Genomic DNA, 22,081 nt, shown 5'->3' with positions numbered 1-22,081 from the left:
AAAATGTTTTTTAAAAATAACAGGAGCCCAGATTCACTACTCTTAACAACATAGGGGCGTCCAGGTGGCTCAGTTGGTTGAGCATCTGACTTCGACTCAGGTCATGATCTCACAGTGAGTTTGAGCCCTTCATAAGTAGGGCTCTGTGCTGGCCGCTCAGAGCCTGGAGCCTGCTTCAGATTATATGCCTCACTCTCTCTCTCTGCCTCTCCCCCAAATAGTACTCTGTCTCTCCAAACAAACAAACAAACAAACCCAAGTTAACCTTGCTTCTTTGACAAGAGGTGAAGAAAGTGACCTGTCACTTAGTCTGTAATCTGGGGATGAAGCCAATATGAAGCTACTCGAATCACATCACTCAGACCCTCCACAAGGTCAAAACTTTCTCCAGCTTTCCAATTGAGGTTATTTTGAAGCAGAACTCAATATTCCATGTGGAGGAATGGGTGAGACATGCTGGGCTGTGGCAGTAAAATGAAGAGAGAAGCCATGGTGTCAGAGGTTGTTTATGGTAGTCAGAAACTGGTCCTCTGGGGGTTGAACACATGTACAAATATGTTAATCAAGTTCCGACAGATATTTAATGCTCTCTCACCTAATTTATGCCTTTCCCAGCAAACTCTGAAGGTCAGCAACTGTGCAGTTTGTAAAAGATTTTCAAATTATCTTTTTTCCTCCTGAGGAAGAATAGTAGAAATTATAATTCGTTGAGCATCTTCTATGCATCCAAAACCATGCTGGTCACCCTAGATTAATTACTCTATTAAATATTTTAAACAACTCAAAAGCATGGGAATTATTATCACCTCAATTTTGCATGTGTGGAAATTAAGTCCAGACTGTGGGATAAAGCTGATGTAAAGCTCCATTAAGAATGCCCACAGAACCTTAGCTTTCAACACACCCCTGAACAGGTGGGTGATATATGGAGAGATAGCAGGACTCTCCCTGGGGAGGACTAAGTATAAACCACGGGCTTCCCACTTATTCATTTGCCCTAGTGATCTTTTTGAGGTTTGGTTTTCTTATCTATTAAAGGAAGATAATAGTAAGACTTTGATGACAAACTCGATTCACTGAATGTGCCTGACACATTGCCTGATATTAGGTGACTTTTGCTTGCCTCTGAATTTTAGAACCATCTTAAATTTTAGTTCACTTAAAGGTATTTTGCTTTACTAGAAAGCTTTTTGTAAGTGATTCTCCATTTCTACCCTTGACGTATTTGAATGATCCTATCAATGAAGATACAGAAAATGTTAAGGCACAGCCCATTGGGTGTGTGATCAGACCCATAAATCTGATAATCATAGATATCGAGAAGGAATTCCCAGAAGGCTTCACTTGATAGATGATGCTTATTTCTTTAACTGTATATGTACTTATGTTCATTGTATATGCTGATATACCTACCATATCTGAACTCTCATGATAACAAACAAAAAGTTTTTAATATTTATTTACTTATTTTGAAAGAGCATGCGAATGGGGCATGGGCAGAGAGAGAGGGAGTGAGTGAGCAGGGAAAGAGGGGCAGAGGAAGAGAGAATCCCAAGCAAGCTCCACGTACTCAGCACAGAGCCTGATATGGGGCTCCATCTCACAAACTGTGAGATCATGACCTTAGCTGAGATCAAGAGTTAGACACTTAACCGACTGAGACATCCAGGTGCCCCAACAAACAAAAATTTAATGCTAACAAAGAGAGCCCCCTCTATGCCTCCAGTTTTCAAAAGTAAATGCTTATTTATTTGATATTTCCTATTTTAATTTTTCTTCCAAAGAACCTGCTCAGAGACAGATACTCTCTCAGCCTTAGGCTGATCTGTCTCTGGACCATTGTACTTATGAGTTAGTATACTATGGTTTATCATTAAATCACTCTCTGGTTAGTTCCTGTGTGATTCTTATGTCTCCAGCCAGAATATATGCCAGAGAACTAATACCATGTCTCAGTTTTCTTTAAGTTACACATGGTCTGAAACATACGGAAGAGCAACCAAGATGGAAAGTTCGATGAGGGCAAGGAATCTATTTGTCTTTTTGTATTGGATCTTTTTTTAAAAAAATATTTTTATTTATTTCTAGGAGAGAGAGAGAGAGAGCGTGAGCAGGGGAGGGTCAGAGAGAGAGGGAGTCACAGACTCTGAAACAGGCTCCAGGCTCTGAGCTGGCAGTCAACACAGAGCCCGACGCGGGGCTGGAACCCACGAACCGCGAGATCATGACCTGAGCTTAACTGACTGAGCCCCCCAGGCGCCCCTGTATTGGATCTTTAACACCTAGGGTAGCATCTGGTACTCAGGAGGTGCTTGCCATGCATTTGCACATTAGCTTACCTGATTGATTTTATGCAGTAGGATTTTATAAGCTTTTATAATTAAGGATAGTTTATTCTTGTCAAGGATTATCATTCCTTAAGTTTCAACTTGTAACACTGTTGTTAATTAAGCTTAGGAAAAAAATAGCAGATGTAGGGAATAGCTAAAGGCTATGAAATAGCAGCATTATTGGGGTGCCTGGGTGGCTAAGTTGGTTAAGCTTCAGACTCTTGATTTCAGCTCAGGTCATAATCTCATGGTTCCTGGGTTTGAGCCCTGCATGGGGCTCTGCACTGGCAGTGTGGAACCTGCTTGGCATTCTCTCTCCCTCTCTCTCTCTCTCTGCCCCTCCCCCACTCATATGTACTTCTCTCTCTCCCTCTCTCTCTGAAAATAAATAAATAAACTTAAAAAATAACATTATCAACTGCAATAATAACAATATAAGTTAGTTACACTAACCATGTGCCAAATATAGCACTTACTGCTTTATATATTATTTCACCCAGTCTTAAGGAACTGATATTTATTACATGCTCATTTATGGGTGAGAAAATGAGGCACAGGATGTAAGTAATTTGTGTGAGGACCTAAGTAAGCTGCCAACCTGGGTTTCGAGCCTGGTGATCCACTGCCAGGGCCACCTTCTAACCCTGTGTGTAGTGTGATTCCAGATCTCCAGGTCCTGTCTCAAGACCATGCAAGTAGTTATCTTTCAAAATAAGAGATGAATATCCTAGGAGGCTTCATGTGGAAGACTTTTTTCTTTCCTCTAGTCCTTGCTCCAAATGGCATAAACTAATGATAAATTCTGTATTTTCTTCTGGCGACACGGTGAAGTAGATGGTTATGTTCTAACCATCTATGATGGTTAGAACAAGGGCACTTAGAAGCTTTGCTATCCTGTTTTATAAGTGGTAATGAATATATTTAAATTCTAGAGCTGCACACTGCTTGACAGCACAGAGGCTAAGATATGATGGTAAACTTATTATTTTATAATAACAATAATAATTACCATAAAAGTAGCATAGGTCCTTTGTGTTCCTGTCATGAAGTGAATGTAGAGCAATGGATGATATTTAAGAATATATGCTGAATAATTTAGAAGATCTTTGATCATTAGATTCCCTCATATTTGTGTATACCTTCTACGATTGTCTAATCAAAATTATGTGGTTATAATGACCACATTTTCCAAGCAAAAAAAAAAAAAAAAAAGGATCATATGATCTGATGTATAAACATATACACACACACATAGAGGCTTGATGACACTTAATAATAGATTTTGTACTTTTATTGAACAAGACTAATTGAGAGGAATAAAACTCTCTACCATTGTCATTGCCTTATAAATCCAAGATGCGTAACCATCATATCTACAGTGCAAAGCATCAGTAGGGAGATGCCTCTTTCTGTATTCAAAGCTATCAAAGGCCTACTTTGTATAAGACATATTTTTATTTTGCCCAAAAAGTTAACCATCTCTTCTAGTGAATATTTTATTGGCCAGCCATGCTGCTGCTTCATTATCTCTCTAGATTGTTCCAAATTGTCCCCATTTTCTTGGTTCTTGGAGGATTTCTTTTCTATGGGTATATTCTCCCACTCTGCCTTCCACACTTTATGTTACACTGCATGGCATTGAATTTTTTTTTCTCTTTCCATTCCTTCCCATACTCTTCCTTCATGAACAATTAAGTTCTACAGACATGATATTGGGCAGGATTAGGTAAGGGCCTGTTCTGGAAAGAAAGGAACACCACACTGTGCAGCACAGGGATCATGGGTGAAGCAGGGTAAGGAGGATGTACCTGCGGTGGTAGGTGTGGGAGGAGCCCACATGGAGTCTGTGATATCAAATGGGTGAAAGATAAAGGGCTTCCCTGGTGGGTGTGCCTCAGCATAACATGTAGGAGCCCACACTGGGTATAAGGTGGTGACTGGAAATTGTGAAAGGTTGGTTATGTACAGAGTGATTGATGGAAAAAATACGGATAATGGGAGTCTTGCTTCTCACTGTCAAAAGGTAGATAAAATATATATTTAAAAAAAAAGAAAACTGAAAGGAATCTTTTTAGTTTTGGCAGATTGAAATTTGAAGTATCAGAATGACTTCATGGATGTGTGCATGTGTGTGTGGTTTATTGTATTTCTTTTCTCTGTCCATTGAGAGGGTCTGGAATGGCAAGATACCAATAAAAATGAGTGCACTTTATGCCCAGATCTTGTTCTCTTGATAAATTATCCTCTAGTAGGAAACAGATCTTTTTGTGCCAGAAAGAACATAATAAAATGCTCAAAGAATGAGGGGGACACATCAAAAAGACACAAGAGCAGTTTGGAAGGGCTCCCTGTGCCAAACTGAGCAATAACTTGAGCATCAAGGTAAATATATAATGCTAGTAACAGATTGCAACCAATTGCAAAAATAGGAAACCATGAATCCATCTGTGTACAAATAAATGAACAAATATTTTTGAAGAGGAAAGGGATCTTTTCATAGTTTCAAAGACCCTCTTCACAAACAAAATACTTGAAAAAAATGAGAGTTAACTTCACAGTGGAGAAGCATCCTCAATCAACATCATCATTTATAATAATAAAGTTAACGTTATCGGTCATAGGATATATTAAAATAATTCAGATGACTAAAGAAGAAAAAGGAACTAAATATGCATATAGTCTAATTGTGTGGTAACAGCAGACAAACCCAAACTCAGGAAGGACTTTCTGCAGAATAGCTGGCCTGAGGTCTTCAAAAGTATCAAAGTTATGAAGTCTAGGGGGTCAGTGGGTAGCTCAGTCGTTTAAGTGTCAGACTTTGGCTCAGGTCACAATCTCAGGGTTGGTAGGTTTCAGCCCCTCATGGGACTCTGGGCTCTGTGCCTAAGGCTCAGAGCCTGATTCTGTGTGTGTGTGTGTGTGTCTCTCTCTGCCCATCCTCCACTTGCGTGCTCGCTCACTCTCTCTTTCTCTCTCTTTTTCTCTCATAAATAAATATCATTTAAAGTTTTAAAAGAAAGTTATGAAGTCTAGAGAAGACTAAAGAAATATTCCAAAGCTGAAAAAGACATAACAATGAAATACAACAAATGATTCTGCATAGGATTTTTGTGCTATAAAACCATTTTTAGGACACTTGGTATCTGGGTATTGTAGATTGTAGGAATGTATCAATGTTACTTTCTGGTTTTAATGGTGATCATTGTGTTATGGTTATATAGGAGAGTATCCTTGTTTAAACAATAACACAAAACTGTTGTAGGGACATCAGGTCAGCAACTCACTTTGAAGTCATTCAGGAAGAAAAAGTTCTTTTGCAGTTCTTTTTATAGATATAGAAAGTATTTTGAAGTGGCCAATAGTTCTTTTACAGCCCATAGTCTATTAACAGGCCCCTCTTTCTTTTCCTCTGTCTGTTTTTGGAGTTGAGCATACAGGCAAATCTCTGTTCAGCTTTGCCGCTTTTAAGTTGTGTAAATTAAATAAGAATTCAATCTTTCCAAACATCAATATTTTAACCGGTCAGTTGAAGATAATAATAATGAAAGGGATTAGCAGACCATCTGGCCTACTTTAATCACTCAGTAAAAGTTAGGTGTGCCACTATTGTAATCATTGTTCAAGTATTTTTTTAAATAATTTTATATTTATTTATTTATTTATTTTTAACATGTATTTATTTTTGAGAGACAGAGAGACACACAGCATGAGCAGGGGAGGGTCAGAGAGAGAGGGAGACACAGAACTTGAAGCAGGCTCCAGGCTGTGAGCTGTCAGCACAGCCAGATACGGGCTTGAACCCACGAACCGTGAAATCATGACCTGAGTCGAAGTCAGCCACTTAACCAACTGAGCCACCCAGGTGCCCCTGTTCAAGTGTTTTTGTATCAAATGAAATAGATCTATCTTACTCTTTTAAACAATTTTTAATTGTTCAATTATTTTGGTATGTCTTCCATAACTATATGTGTTTTTATTATATATGTTCATAAATTATTTTCACATTTGTTGCTATTTTGTGCAGCATTGCAATGGTCATCTCTGGATCTATATCTTTGTTCACTTGCTCATTTCTCTCCTTATGGTTTAATCATAGAACAAAATGTAATTTCTGGATGAAAGACATGCTAGTCTATTTAAAATAGGGGGTTAGCAAAGTTTTTCTGTAATAATACAGATATTCTCAGCTTTTCATGTCATACAGTCATTGTTGCAACTACTCAGCTTTGTCACTGTGGCAAAAAACAGAAGCAAAAACAAAAACCAGTCATAAACAAGTGAGTGTTATGTAGTCCTATAAATCTTTATTTACAAGTCAGTTAGTGAGCCAAGTTTTTTGTTGTTGTTACTAAAACTATGAAAGAAAGGGTTCTAGTATTTTTAGTTGTGAAATACTGAAAATCAGGAGGAAGTCAACTTTCACTTTACAATAACCTGACTATGCAGGCAGAGAAGGACAAATATCATATGTTTGCACGTATAGGAGGATTAGGAGGAACTTGATGGAGGAACAAGGGGGAGAAGAAGGGTGGAAATGGTGGGGGAAAGGGAGAGAGGCAAACCATGAGAGACTCTTGAATGCTGACAAAAACTGAGGACTGATGGATGTGGGGGGAGGGGGGATGGGCATGGAGGAGGACACTTGTGGGGATGAGCACTGAGTGTTATGTGGAAACTAATTTGACAATAAACTATTTGTAAAAAAAAAAAAAAACAAACAAAAAACAAAAAACAATAACCTGACTATGGAAATTCTACAGCATAATGGGAGTATACCAGTGGCTGTAGATGGAAATTGCTTCCTCTCGTCTGGCAACTGTGACTCCTGTTATCTGAGGTCCACTGTTGAATATCACTCCTAACCACACTGACACTCAGGCAGAGAAGAGCTTAGAAAAACATTTCAGTGGTGTTTCAGTCTCTAATGTAGAAGAGTAATTAGCTTATAATGGATTTTATGCATCATTTTAAAGTGGAATAAAAGAGCGTGTGGGACATGATGTAGTGCTTGTGTGGATTTTCAGAAAGGAAGGGGCTATGCATTTAGTAACCTTATGAAATGTCAGAGATTAAAGTCTCTAGTTTCTTCAAGGTTAACCCTTGCTACAAGTCTTTCTCTAATACTTTCTTGTATACTTATATGAGCCATATGGTAATTACTTGACTCTATCTTAAGATAGTTTGCATTTCCCCTAGTGTATATTTAGATTTTCTGGGAGTCTGGGCATTTTTCTGATTTAAGGTTGCTGGTTATGGAGGAGAAATCTAAGCAGCAATTGTCTGATATAGTCTAGACTGACAGTGCTTTTGGTCAGAAGGACAAAGATTGCTGACAAGGGGACCCTGAGTTAACATTCCCCTAGAATACAGTGTGTTATTGTGAGGAGTAGAGTTTCCAAGAACTAAGGAGAGCTGCACTTTAGTGAAAAAGTGAAAAAAAGTAAAAAAAAAAAAAAAGAAAAAAAAAAAGAAAAAAAGAAAAAGAAACTGTGTTCAGAATATTCATTCTGGAGCTAGGCTAAAGACATCAATATGGTAGTGTCACAATTAATTATATTAAAGCAAAAACAATACTTATATAGGACCTGCTATTTGCCAAGCACTGTTCTGAGCTCTTTGCATGTACTAACTCATTTAATACCTGCAATACCCTATGAGGTATATCCCTTTATAATACTCAGTTGAGAGTTACACAGCCCCAGAGTAAAGACTGTAAAAATAAAAATGGCAGCACTGGTGTTGAAACTCAGGGGATCTGGCTACAGAGTAAAATTGTTATACTGAGTTATATGATGTAATATAATGTAAATTAGAAGAATCCTAAATTCCCACAGGATCTCCAAGAGTCACATCACCTGAAAATAGGGTCCTGGAATAGCTAATGACTAACTCTTGTAAACAACATACATATCAGTTTCCAACACCATGCTATCGAGTCTACGTTTTATTTTCCCAAATTCCTTTGTAAGATAGCTCCTATTTATATTCTCATTTGACAAAGATGGACCCAAGGCTCAGAGAGACAAAACTGTCCTTTCTAGATCACACCGCCACTAAGTGGCTGAGCTAAAATTCACATGTAAGTTTGTCTCCAAAACCCATAATCTTAACAACTATCCTATGCAATTTCAGAGATAAAATAATGAGAAGAACACTGGATTGGAATAAAGATATCTAAGCTTTAGACTCAACTCTTCTGTCATATCATTAGAAGGCACTGGGAAGTCATTGCCTTTCTCTGGGCCTAAGTTTGTTCCTGTATGAAATGAGGACATTTATCTTAATTACTTTTCTTTCTATTAAGCATGATATATGATTCTGTGATCTTTTATGTCAAAATATACATTAGTAACTTTTCAAATTCTAAATTATCCCAAGATATATTTCAATATCCAGAATTTAGTGTAAACAAAGAAAAGAAATTTATTTATTTATATTAAATTATTTTAATGTTTATTCTTCAGAGAGAGACAGAGAGACAGAACATGAATGAGGGAGAGTCAGAGAGAGAGGGAGACACAGAATCCAAAGCAGGCTCCAGGAGCTCAGGAGCTGTCAACACAGAGCCCTATGTGGGGCTTGAACTCACTAACTGTGAGATCATGACCTGAGCTGAAGTTGGATGCTTAACCAACTGAGCCACCCAGGTGCCCCATGAAGAGAAGAAATGTAGGAAAACAGTACTTTAATTCATTGGGATAAAACACTAAAATCTTAAATATAGAATACCTGCTTTTGAAAAGTAAGCTAATACTCATCTTTAATATAAATCATGTTGATTTCCTGAGGCCTTGTTTTATATCCATACTCTGGCTATGTGAATACTAGTGTTCAAAGCCTCTGGTTTTGGATGCCCCACATGTCATGTACATAGTATAAGACCACAGGGGCTCAGAACTCTCTTATGCCAGGCTGCTATGAAAATCCAGAACTGTATTTCAAAGTCAATGATGAATTTCCTGTCTATTTAATCAGGGCATACCAATGAGAAATGAATGTACTGTTCACTCTGCATTTGCAGGATTCCACTACTCATGTCCTCTGGCTCTCCCAGGGTCATCTTCCATTTTCTAGCTAAATGTGATATTGTGTCACAAAAGCTTTCATGGAGATATTTCTAGGTCTACCTTATTTGGAATTCTCTTTCTCTTCTTGAGTGCCCTTACTTCCCCAATACACACACCTCAGTAATATGTCTAGGACTCTTTTACAGATTGTTGAAACCTGAAAAGTAATGTTCATTCCGTGTGCCATTTAAACTGAAACAGTTTCTTGAACTTTTTCTCTCTTTTCTCATTATTATGTGTTTCAAACACAGTTGATTGACACCCAGTTCTTCTTTGCTAAAAGTCCATGATACAAAGACTGAAAATGTCACAATACACTTGCTTTCATAGGATTCTTTGGTTTTAAGACATAAACATATGACTTAATCCATGCAGTGGGTCCTGACAAAAAATATGCAAGGCAGGTTGGGTGGGAAGGTGTCTGGAAGAGAGATACATATGGAGATTTTCTACATCTTCCTTCAGACTTGTCTAAGTGAATATATGATGCATAAAAGAGTGGCAGCCATCTTGTGATCATGAGGGCGTATGCCTGGGGGCTAAGGCCAACATGCTAGAGATGCTAAGTAGTAAGATAGAAAAACCTGGCTCATAAATGATGCTATTATTCTTCCTAATTAACCAAATCTGGGCCTTTCTGGATCTTTTAATTAAAATGATGAAAGCACTGATCTTAAGATACATTTAATTGATTGTTCTATGAATTTCAGCTAAAAGCTTTTTGATACATTATGCAAATCCAAAATATCTACTTGCAAATGTTTTATAATCCTTTGTCTGATGCAACATACTTTATTTCATGATCCTGACAGAAGTGTTATTTCAGAAGGACACTAGATGGCAATAAATGCTCCATAATTTATGGTGGGGGAAGGGAATTTAAATTTAAAATTGAACTGTCAAAAGTATACAAAGTTGACCTAAATGTGAAAACACATTAGTTTTGATTATTCTGTAACCTGTAAGAATTATTCTTTTAATTAAGTAGAAATAAAAACAAGGACCATATTTGAGTGATGGATCATTAGACAAGTAACTAATGCCTACCAAGTTTGAGGAACAAATACCCTATCTTAGAAGACTTTGTGTGACATGCAAATCTCACTTACCCCTTGTTACTTATGTCAAACAGGCTACTATGTCCATGGCACAATGGTAATTCAGGGATGCCATATGTAAGATAGATATGTCTCAGTCTGGGAAGCATTACTTTTTCTTTTGGGTTTAGAGAAAAATTATTTAAGAAATACTAACCACATGCCCAAATTTGCAGCCTAAGCTTTTGCCCAGATATCATCCTTTAGATAACTTATTTTTGTTTCTAAGAGATAGTAGTAAAGATTGAAGTTGCATTTATTCTTGACAGGAATTTGCAGGTGAGTTTACCTATGTGCCTTCATAGAATGCTGTTATATAAAACATATCTTCCTTCAGGTAAGTTTATGTATGGTATCAGCTGCTGCTTCGGGCATCTGATATTTATACAAGGTATATCACATGTCACACATTATTATTGTGAGATATTTTTGTATGTGTTAAAGGGATAATACCATACACTCATTACCTTCTGGGACCATGTATGAATTTCCTATAGTTGTAGTCAATCTTTTCAGACACATAGCTGTATATCAGTAAAATAATAACTTGTTGAATCCAATTGGTGATTTATTTCAGTAAGTATATATATTTATGAGAACATGGATGGGGAAACAGAAAATTAGTCAGTGGATTATTTGCTCTTGTGTCCCAGTGTCTGGGCTGCTGTTTCTGGTGACAGTTCTTGCTTAATTGCTTTCATTGGCATGTCATAGTCCAGCTGAAAAACAAACAACTTGTTTTAAAGTGTCTTTCTCCATAATTAATGAACAGTTAATTTGCTTTTAGTCTTATGACAAAAAAACTAGAGAATCTTTATCTTAAGCATTTATAGAATAACAATGTTTAAAGTCACGGAATGAGTGTGTGTCTTTATTTAAATACTTTAGAGGAAATTGTGCAACTGTTTTTCATTGCTATTATTATTCTCTCTGATGCAAAAATAAAACAAAAAGGTTTTTTCCCCCAAAATAATGTATTCTTATTCTCTCACTAAAAGATGGTGGGAAATTAAAACCAGATACTAGAATTATTTGTCAGTTTGAATGTCCTACCCAGGAAGAATTTGAAAGGAAAAGTACAAGACATTTTATCTGAGTGCATTCCTAAAAGGATCAGTCTTTGATGGAGGCATATTTATATTTTTATCAGTAATTGACTAATTGGACTCATTTCTTTTTTATAATGTTTATTTATTTATTTTGAGAGAGACAGAGAGTGCATGTGAGTGCACGAGCAGGGGAAGGACAGAAAGAGAGAGAGGGAGAGAGAGAATCCCAGAGCCAGAAGCAGGACTCAATCTCAGGAACTGTGAGATCATGACCTGAGCTGAAATCAAGTGTCAGAATCTCAACTGGCTGAGCCACCTAGGCACCCTTGGACTCATTTCTGAGTTTGATATTACTGAAGAGTTTCTTCCACAAGAAATTGTTGCCAAACATTCAATTCAATGAATATTCATTAGAGGTGGACCTCCCCACAGACATATCAATGCAGAATTGAAGTCAAATAACATTTCTCACAAGGGGATAAAAGTAGCAAACATTTTCTGAAAGCCTACCCAATAGGCAACAGGAGCTTAAAGTGAATTCTCTCTAATCATCACAGCCTTTTAACATAATTGTTTTGCCCCCAGTTTACAGGGGTGAAAATGGAGTCCAGAGAAGTTAAGTGAACACACAAACAGCCTAAGAAAGATTGCAGGGTTGAGCTCATTTTAAGTTATTGATTTTCTAATTATTTGTGATGAAGAAATATGATTTTCCAATCCATAGTAGACCAATAATCTTTGTTTGGAGAAATAGTGTGTATTCAACATTGCCTAGAATATAACAGGTGTTGAGTAAACATTTGGCAGAACATGGAATGAATGCAATGGTATTTCATTAAGCTTTTATTTGTGGCAGTGTAAAACATTTATTAATACTGCTTAAAGCCATGTGTCAGTATTTTGAGATAATATTAAAAATGTGGTTCATAGAGATGCTTCAGTCTGATAGTATAGGCAGGAAGAAATAATCTTGAATTTTCTAATTCCATCAGAGAATTAAAATTATTCCCAAAGACTTGTTTTACTTTGGATGTGATTAGCAAACAAAACTTACTGTGAAATCCTTTAAGAAAAGTCATTACTCTATTTGTAAGAAAGAATGCATGTGGAGACACTATAATTCTTTCTAGTCCTTAAGTCTCTTTTTCAAATATTTATTTTACAAAACTACAGTAAGGAAAAAAACCTTATCCAATGGAGCAATGCTTATGTTCCAAAATTAGAAGATTTTTAAAGTTTCTGAATATCTCCAGGTGGAAAATAATTTGAAATTAAACTACCCAAGACACCATGGTTTTATTAATACTAATAAAATGAAGGAGGAGATTCCTTAAGAGGTATTCAAAGTCAACCATATTCACCAGTAATTACTTAATAGCTTCTATATAATAAATCAAATTAGTTGTAGTTTGGAAAAATAGGAAGCAAATAATGAAGCATCTGTTTTAGACTGATTCTCAAGTCAGACAACATTTCTGCCTCACTGAAAATGGTAGTGCAGGAAAATATTCAGCTCATTTTTGATAAAATATTAATCTAATGCCTCTTTATGAAATTGTTAATATTTGTTACAGAAAGTTAATATTTGTAATTTCTCTATGCAGCAGTGTGGTTGAAGAATAAAATTACCTCAATTCAGAATGCAGTTATTTGCATTAGACCGCTGTTCATTCACACAAAAGATTTATATTTCATTTTAAGACTAATAGGATTTTTTATATGAAATATGTGCAAACATTCAGAGAGCCAACACGCTTTCCATTTTCTTTGTATTTATCAAGTTCCTTGTTTTCCTTGCTGAATGGATCAAAAGCAAAACAAAACAGCTAATGTTTTATTTCTTTTGCATCATCTTTAATAAGTTTCTTGAGCATAAACCATACCTAAGGAATGCAAGGACTAGAGGTGATGACCTGGTTCTAAAACAGAGCCCTACAGGGTGGCAGATCCTCATAGGATGCAGCTGAGCCTTCATGTCTGGCAGGAGACAAGCCCCCTGCTCTCCGCTCTGGAAAACTAGCACTTATCCTCTGTGCCAGATTGTGGGTTCTTCATGGCTGGCAGTTAGGAGAATCTCACTGAAATTCTTTTTTTTTTTTTTTTTTAATTTTATTTCTGAGAGAGAGAGACAGCATGAACAGGGGAGGGGCAGAGAGAGGGAGACACAGAATCCGAAACAGGCTCCAGGCTCTGAGCTGTCAGCACAGAGCTTGACGCAGGGCTGGAACCCATGAACTATGAGATCATGACCTGAGCTGAAGTCGGATGCCCAACTGACTGAGCCACACAGGTGCCCCTAAAATTCTTGATTGTACATCTTATTATTGCGCATTTCCCCCTTTGAGTATAGTGCCGTTGAGAAGTGTGTACAGATATCTTGGGATCTCCCCACATAATCAGGAGTTTGGATTTTTACTTCTAACATCCTGATAGACTCTTATAAAGAAGCCATTTACATTCTTTATCAAATTAAACTTGTATCCAAAAGCCTTCTAATGGGGGAGGATATCTGCTCAGAAAGGTGTGACAGGTTGACTGATTCGTGAACACCCCACACAAGATTATCCTTTCTTAGGGAATCTTCCTTTTCTCATCTCTACCGTCAGGTGAGAATTCTTTTCCTGACTAGCCTCTATGGTTGGACTTTGTAATTATTGCAAGATGTGGCAGAATCCTTGTACTTTTGAGTTTCTTTTAGAGATGGGACCTTGAGTTTCTTTTAGAGTATAGTACTAATAAGCCAACCCACAAAAAAATAACAAAAAAGAGAGTTGCATTTTTATTAAAACAGATTTTTTTTTTTAAATTTAGGGGTGGGTACCTCATAGATCTGGAGATGTAGCCACTGACCTGGGGCATCCCCACCATACCCAGGCCCTGATGGAAGTCCAGAAAGCCCTAACAGGAGGTTCAGAGTGAATGAGGAAAGCAGTCTTGGATGCCTCTAATTCAGTCCTGGCTCCTTGGGCCTATCTCCTGTCTCAGGGTGGTTTGTATGCAGTGCCATTGCCAGAGACCTAAACAGACTTCTTTTTATTAAAACCAATTAACAGCTCTCTTTTGCATAAGAGAAAAATCACCTTACTGCCAGAGAGTAAGTCCTAATACTTTAAAGGTTAGGTTAGGTTAGGAATCACTTTGGTTGGAAGGAACAGAAATTTTCCCTGTTCCTTAAGAGGTTTAAGACATTTAAAAAACTTACATTTTTGTTTTCTTGTTATCTTTCTATATGGTTCATTTTTATGATTGTCCATCCAAAGGCCAATTCAGTCAATTTGATGAAAATCATCACAGTGACCTATTTGCTCTCTTGTGCTGTTTCTCTGATGGAATTTTTGCTATCTGTCTTTGTAAGTCTCATTTGAATATATCTAAGCTCCCAGTGTCCCACCCTGGGCAGCAAAACATTTATTCACTTGAGAGTGACTCAAATGTCTGGATTATTTAGAGGGGAGCTCCCCATTTTTTATTGAATTTTCTTGCTGGGATGGCTTTTTCTCAATGGGGGGGGGGATGTGGCATATTATAGTTGCCAGTTTAAACCTTAACCTTGGTGCAGTATCAGGAATTAATCCATCCCTTGAATTAGCTGAAATGTCCTCCTCTCCATGTAATTCTGTGACCACCTCCTAGTCTGTCTCATTCTCCTTCCAGTTCTCTGTTCTCTGCTTTTGTGGGTGGGCTTTGATTGAATGCATCATACCTATTGCTGTCTCCAATTTGAATATCAATGACTCAGAGAGCACTGTGAAGACAGCAGCCAGCAACCATTTCTTTCACTGGTTTGGCTTTTTGGGGTTTCAGACCACTCTGTGTCCAAGACATAGTGGTAATAACGTATTCTAGAATTTAACAAAAACTTGAGAATCAAGAAAAAAAATCCCTCTAAGTCAACTAAATAAGAATATAAAAACAACCCAGAATCTGAAAGGCCAAGGACTGTCCTTTGTGTTAATTAAAACATCCAGAAGTGATGAGCAAATACAGTTTTGGAGAAGGCGGTTTTTATTACAAAAGGTTTGAATCAATTCTTAAGAGCCAGGACAAGAGGCCTGTAGTTAGAGAGGTCTGTGCATGTTATATCCACAGTGACAGAAGGGAGGATCCGGTTAACCCTGTGCAGGCTGTCAGCTGTTCCTGCCCTACCCACAGATTCTTCTAACACCCCCACTTCCTGTTCCAGCCTCTGTCTTCCTCTTTCACAGCTTCCAATGTAGTGGTGAGTCATACACAGAGAGTCGGACACCAAGGCTTTTCTTTCCAGGAAGCAGCTTTATTTGTGACACCACAGGCTCAGGGGGCTAAGACCAAAAAGCCTGACCCCTGAGTGCAGTGGAGGGGTGGGGGTTGACTTTTGTACAATTTTTGCTCCTTTGTCTCCCATATATGGTAACATATAGTCTGAATGCATGGTCTGTGTTACAGAGTCATGAGGAATGTTGCCCACGTGCACATACCCTGATTGTCTTCTCTTGTTTTAAGGTTTTCACCACATTCCTTAGGGAGGGGTTCTACCACACCAGGTCCACAGAGGCAGGTATCAGGACCCTGATTTGAGGGTGTGGATGAGAGACAACAGTTTCGTTTAAAGTCCTAGGCAGTCCATTAAGGATGTCTTCAAGAATATAGAAGATGAGTTGTAAATAGCATGGAGGTTGGGGCTACTGGAGGCAGCAGAAAGTGGTTAGAAAGACAAAGACTTTGGCATTAGGGTGACCAATGGTCAACTTCTGACTCTTCCACTGCCTGCTGACTTGTGCAAGTGATCTTAACTTTCTCTGTCTTAGTTTTCTCATATCTTTCCAGAAATTATGTGGAGGGAATAATATCTTCTACAGAATTTCTAAAAGGATCTAATGATTTAAGAAAATGTGTGCAAAGTACCTAGTACATGATTACAAAATGATAGCAATTGTAAAATATCCAAACTATGAACAAGGAGTTCATGATTTGGATGTATTACATAAATAATTGGGTCAGCCAGACAGGTGAGAGTTTCATGTCTGTTTCCTTGCTCCACATAAAGATTTTTCTGCATTAAGTGGAGAAATCAGTTGCTTGGCAAGTAAGAGATTCATTCTTATTCCTGCTGTGAAAGGTGATAGTGTGAAGACTTTCTACAAACTCCATCATTTTTGGAGTATGTGATTAATTATTCATTAAGTGGTATTTTCATTGATGAAGTATGCATGTTATTTCCTTTATCTCATTTTTTCTCATAAATTTAATTGTTGGGTTAATTATAATCACTTTATAATTACTGTACTTTGGCATTAATTATATCACATCAGGCCATTAATATTATTCAACATAAAACTAATCAAATCATGAACACACATAGGCCAAGGGGCTTACCTGTAATACTCTGTTTCTTCTGTTTTCTTTCTTCTTTCCTTCCTCCCTTCCTTCTTTCTTTCCCTCTTTCTTTCTGTCTTTCTGTCTTTCTGCCTTTCTACCTTTCTGCCTTTCTGCCTTTCTTTAACATATTTGAAGTCTTCTCAATTACTTAGTTGCTCTTCAGTCCCATTTTCTCAGAAACATGCCACATCCACAAATATGTTATGGAGCTTTATTTCCTAAACACAACCTTCTCCTCTCACCTACCAGCAACCTGGACTCATTATTCATTTAGTCTCTTCAGCTAGAGGGGTGTTGATGTTGTTAGATGTTCCTTGGGGCTAGATTCTTGCTACAAAATGCAATTCTTCAGGTCTGTCATTCCACATACAAATTTCATTAAGTCTATTTTTTTTCTCTCAAAACTTTGTTTTTTATGGGTCTAGCTTCTGCAGCAATATGTACAGAAATCTAGTACTACTTTTTGAGGTAGGCAACTCATTAAATCATTTATGACATAATTTCTGTCAAAACCTGTTTTTTGCTTTGTAATTCTTTTCGAATATGTAAAAAATGTTTAAACCCTGGAATTAAAAAAAAAAAAAAAACGGATCATAGAGTCAGCATGTGTCTCATTTTCCCTTCATGTATATGTGTGTGTGTGTTAAAACTTAAAATGCTTGGGGCACCTGGGTGGCTCAGTCAGTTGAGCATCTGACTTCAGCTCAGGTCATGATCTCGTGGTTCGTGGGTTTGAGCCCCACGTTGGGCTGTGTGTTGACAGCCAGCTCAGAGCCTGGAGCCTGTTTCAGATTCTGTGTCTCCCTGTCTCTCTGACCCTCCACTGTTCATGCTGTCTCTTTCTCTCTCTCTCAGAAATAAATAAAACATTAAAAAGTTAAAAAAATAAAAAAATTAAAATGCTTACCACAAAATACAGGAAATATTTCTCCACTGCTTTTTACTCCCCAGGTTCTCTCCCCAGAGATAATCTCTTTTCATTTAATTGTGTATTTAGGCATTTATCTCTTTATTTCTAAACAATGTATTTATAATGATTAAAAGATACTTTATCAAATGTTCACAGTATCCTTTGATATACTACAATAATAGACAAAGATAGAACGTTCTTATCGAGCACCTCATCCTCACTTAGATTCTCCCATTCTCCCAATGGATTTATCCCAGATACTGTTACGTAAATGTTCACTCTATACATTATTATGGCTCTGTTTATATTATTCATTATAGATTCAGAATTGTATTTTTATCGAAGTTTTTGTTCTCCCTTCATTAATATCTGTTATTTTGATCAGTTTTTATAAATTTTAATATGCCTATATTTCATTCCATTACATCTATCAAATGCCTTCTGAGCAATTTTGCTTTTGACCAAAACACTCAAACATATCTAATATTTAATCTGTTTTTTATTCTTGTTTAAAAAATTTCCTTGGTGCTCTTTCTTTAGGAGCTTCAATCCACCTATTATAATCTGGAATGGTTGGATTTTAGGTTTGTTTCACAATCAGAGTTCCCTAGATTCTCTATCTTTCACTTTATTGATAAACTTCCTTTATTTTGCTGGATAATAGCTCCTCAGTAGATTCCTGAGAAATGATGTCTTAGAAAAAAACACCAAGTCCCTGTAGGTACGAAATGTCTGTTTTCATGCTTGATTGAAAGCTAAGCTTTGTAGTAATTCTAAGCTAAAAATAATTTTCTTTCAAATGGTATGTTAAATACAAATGTGATTTCTTTGCTAATCCTTTTACTAAGAGGAAGCAGTGTAATTACTCTCTCCTTGAATCTGGACTGGCTTTAGTGACTCACCTGACAAATAGAGTTGACAAAAACTATTTTATAAATTCTGGAGCTAGGTCATTAAAAACTTTGTGGCTTCCACTTTGTCCTCTTGAAAAACTTGCTCTAGGGAAGGAATACCTAGAGACCACCACGGAAGGAAGAGATTCAAGCAAGGTAGCCATACGAAGAGGCTGCCTGGAAAGAGAGATGATTGTGGTCCAACCACCTCAGTCCAGATCCCAGACATTGAATGAAGAAGCCACTTTGAAGAATTCAAATTAGTAGATGTTACTGGAGAAATAAAACAAACAGTTCATCCAACAACAAAACTGAGGTTCTACACCTATGACCCTAGTCACCTATCTCAGTTATTTGTATAGGTAGTTGAGCCCTCTGGCTGAGACCTCAGTTATCTCAGGAAGAGAAAGACCACCACCACTGTGCCCTGACATAATTGTAGGCATAATTGAATGGCGATTACTTTTTAAAAATTTTTAATGTTTATTTTTGGAGGGGGGGAGCATGTATGGGGAAGGGCAGAGATGGAGGGGGGCAGAGGATACAAAGCTAGCACTATGCAGACAGCAGAGTGGAATACAGGGCTTGAAACTCAGGAACTGGAGATCATGATCTGGGCTGAAGTCAGATGCTTAATGAACTGAGCCACCCAGGTCCCCCAAATGGCAATTTCTTTATGCCACTAAATTTTAGAGAGGTTTAATATTCAGCAGTTGATTGAAAACCTACCTCTGGCTTTACGCTGTGATTGAAAAGACCCATACCATTCTGAGTTCCTACTCCTTTGGCCTCATTGAAAGCTTTTAAGGGTTTCTGATTATTCTGAGATCTGAAATTGTACAAAGCTATGCATTTGTTTTCTCATCCTATTCATAGAGCTACGTACTTGGTGGACTCACAAACTGATAGATTATTTCTGTCCTTCCTTCTATCGATATAATGTATCACAATTGAGTTTTGTATGTTAAATCATTCCTGCATCCAAGAGATAAATCCCAGTTAATCATGGTGTATAATTCTTTTAATGTGCTATTGAATTTGACTTGCTAATATTTTGTTGAATTTTGCATCTGTGTTCATCAGGGATATTGACCTACAGTTACCTTTTCTTTTGGTATCTTTGTCTGACTTTGGTATCAGAGTAATTATGATCTCATAAAATATATGTGGAAGTGGTTCCTGTTCTTTTTATCAAGAGTGTGAGAAAATTTGGAATTAATTTTTTGAGTGACATATTATATTACAAAGCTATAGTTACCAAAACAGTATACTGCTGGCATAAAAATAGACATATTAATCAATAGAACAAAATCAAGATCCTAGAAAAAATAAGCAGACACGTATATAGTCAACTAATATTTCACAATGGGGCCAAGAATAGTCTATAGGCAAAGGATAGTTTTTTCAGTGGTTCTGGGAAAATGGGATATTCACACGCATAATAATAAAGTTGGAACCCTATCCCATGCCACTCACTAAAATTAATTCAAATGGATTAAGGACTTAAATGTGAGACCTGAAACCATAAAACTTCTAGAAGAAAATAGGAAGATAAACCTCCTTGACATTACTCTTGGCGATGATTTTGTGGATATGATGCCAAAGGCACAAGCCACAAAAGCAAACAAACAAGTGTGACTACATTAAACCAAGGAAACAGTCAACAGAGTGAAAAGGTGACCTATGGAATGCGAGAAAACATTTACAAACCATTTACCTGATAAAGGGTGAGTTTCTAAAATAATAAGAAACTCCTGTAACTCAAAAACTAATACAAAACAAATGAATAGCATATTTATAGCAAAACAAAAAAACAGCAACAATTTAAAAATGAGCTAAAGACTTGAATATACTTTTCTCTGAGAAAGATATTAAAATGGCTTAACAGGTATATAAAAAGATGCTCAGCATCACTAATCATCAGGGAAATGCAAATCAGAAGCACAATGAAATATCACCTCACGCCTATTAGAATGGCTATTATCAAAAAGAAAAAAGAAAAGTGTTGAGGATGTTGTGGAGAAATTGGAGCCCTTGTACACTGTTGGTAGGAATGCAAAATGCAGCTACTATAAAAAATAGTATGGAGACTCCTCAAAAAATTAAAACTAGAATTACCATATAATCCAGTAATCCATTCCTGGTTATCTGTCCGAAAGAATTAAAATCTGGATGTCAAAGAGATATTACTACTACCATGCTCAGTCTAATACTACTCACAAGAGCCAAGATGTGGAAACAATGTAAATTTTCAATGACAGATGAATAGATAAAGAAGATGTGATATATACATGGAATAGATTATCCAGTCTTCAAAAAGTAGGGAATCCTACAATATGTGACAAGATAGATGAATCTGGAGAACACTATACTAAGGGAAATAAGTCAGTCACAGAAGGAAAACTTTTGCATGATTCTATTTATATGAAGTATCTAAAATAGTCAAATTTGGGGGCACCTGGGTGGCTCAGTCGGTTAAGCACCCAACTTCAGCTCAGGTCATGATCTCACAGTTGGTGGGTTTGAGCCCCGCATTGGGCTCTGTGCTGACAGCTAGCTCAGAGCCTGGAGCCTGTTTCAGATTCTGTATCTCCCTCTCTGACCTTCCCCTGCTCACACTCTCTCTCTTTCCCTCAGAAATGAATATAAACATTTTTAAAAGTACCAAAAATGTTAAAAAAGAAAAAGTCATATTTGTAGAAACAAAAATAGAATGGTGGTTTGAAGGGGCTACGAGGAGGGAAAAATGAGTAGTTGCTAATCAATGTGCATAAAATTTCAATTATGCAAATGAATTAGTTCTAGAAATCTGACATACACTATTGTGTTTATAGTTAACAATACTGTATTGGACATTTACAAATCTGTTAAGAGGATAAATCTCATGCTATGTGTTTACCAAAATAAACTAAGAGTAAGTAAATAAACTAAAACAAAATTGTAAACAGATGTTGGTAATTTCAAAGAAATTCTCTAATTAATCAATGTTGATTTCTCATTATCATTAAAAAATTTTTTTATACATTTATTTGAGAGACAGAGAAAGACAGAACAAAAGTGGGGGAGGGGCAGAGAGAGAGGGAGACATAGAATCTGAAGCAGGCTCCAGGCTCTGAGCTGTCAGCACAAAGCCTGATGTGGGGCTTGAACTCACAAACCATGAAATCATGACCTGAGCTGATGTTGGATGCATAACCAACTGAGCCACCCAGGCACCCCTCATTATCATTTTAATTCAGAAATTTTCATTCTTATTATTTTTTCATCCCAGTATGTCCATTAGAAAAACAAAATTATTCAAGCTTAATTTCCTTGCTAGCTTTTCTGCAGATGTTGCTTGGCATGGTCATAATGGTGGCCAAATAGTCATCACCCTA

Source organism: Hyaena hyaena, unplaced genomic scaffold (genome assembly GCF_003009895.1).
Source record: "Hyaena hyaena isolate Hyena2069 unplaced genomic scaffold, ASM300989v1 scaffold_711, whole genome shotgun sequence".
NCBI classification, from domain to species: Eukaryota; Metazoa; Chordata; class Mammalia; order Carnivora; family Hyaenidae; genus Hyaena; species Hyaena hyaena.
The sequence above is the reverse complement of the archived record's forward strand: the minus strand, read 5'-3'. Positions refer to the sequence as shown.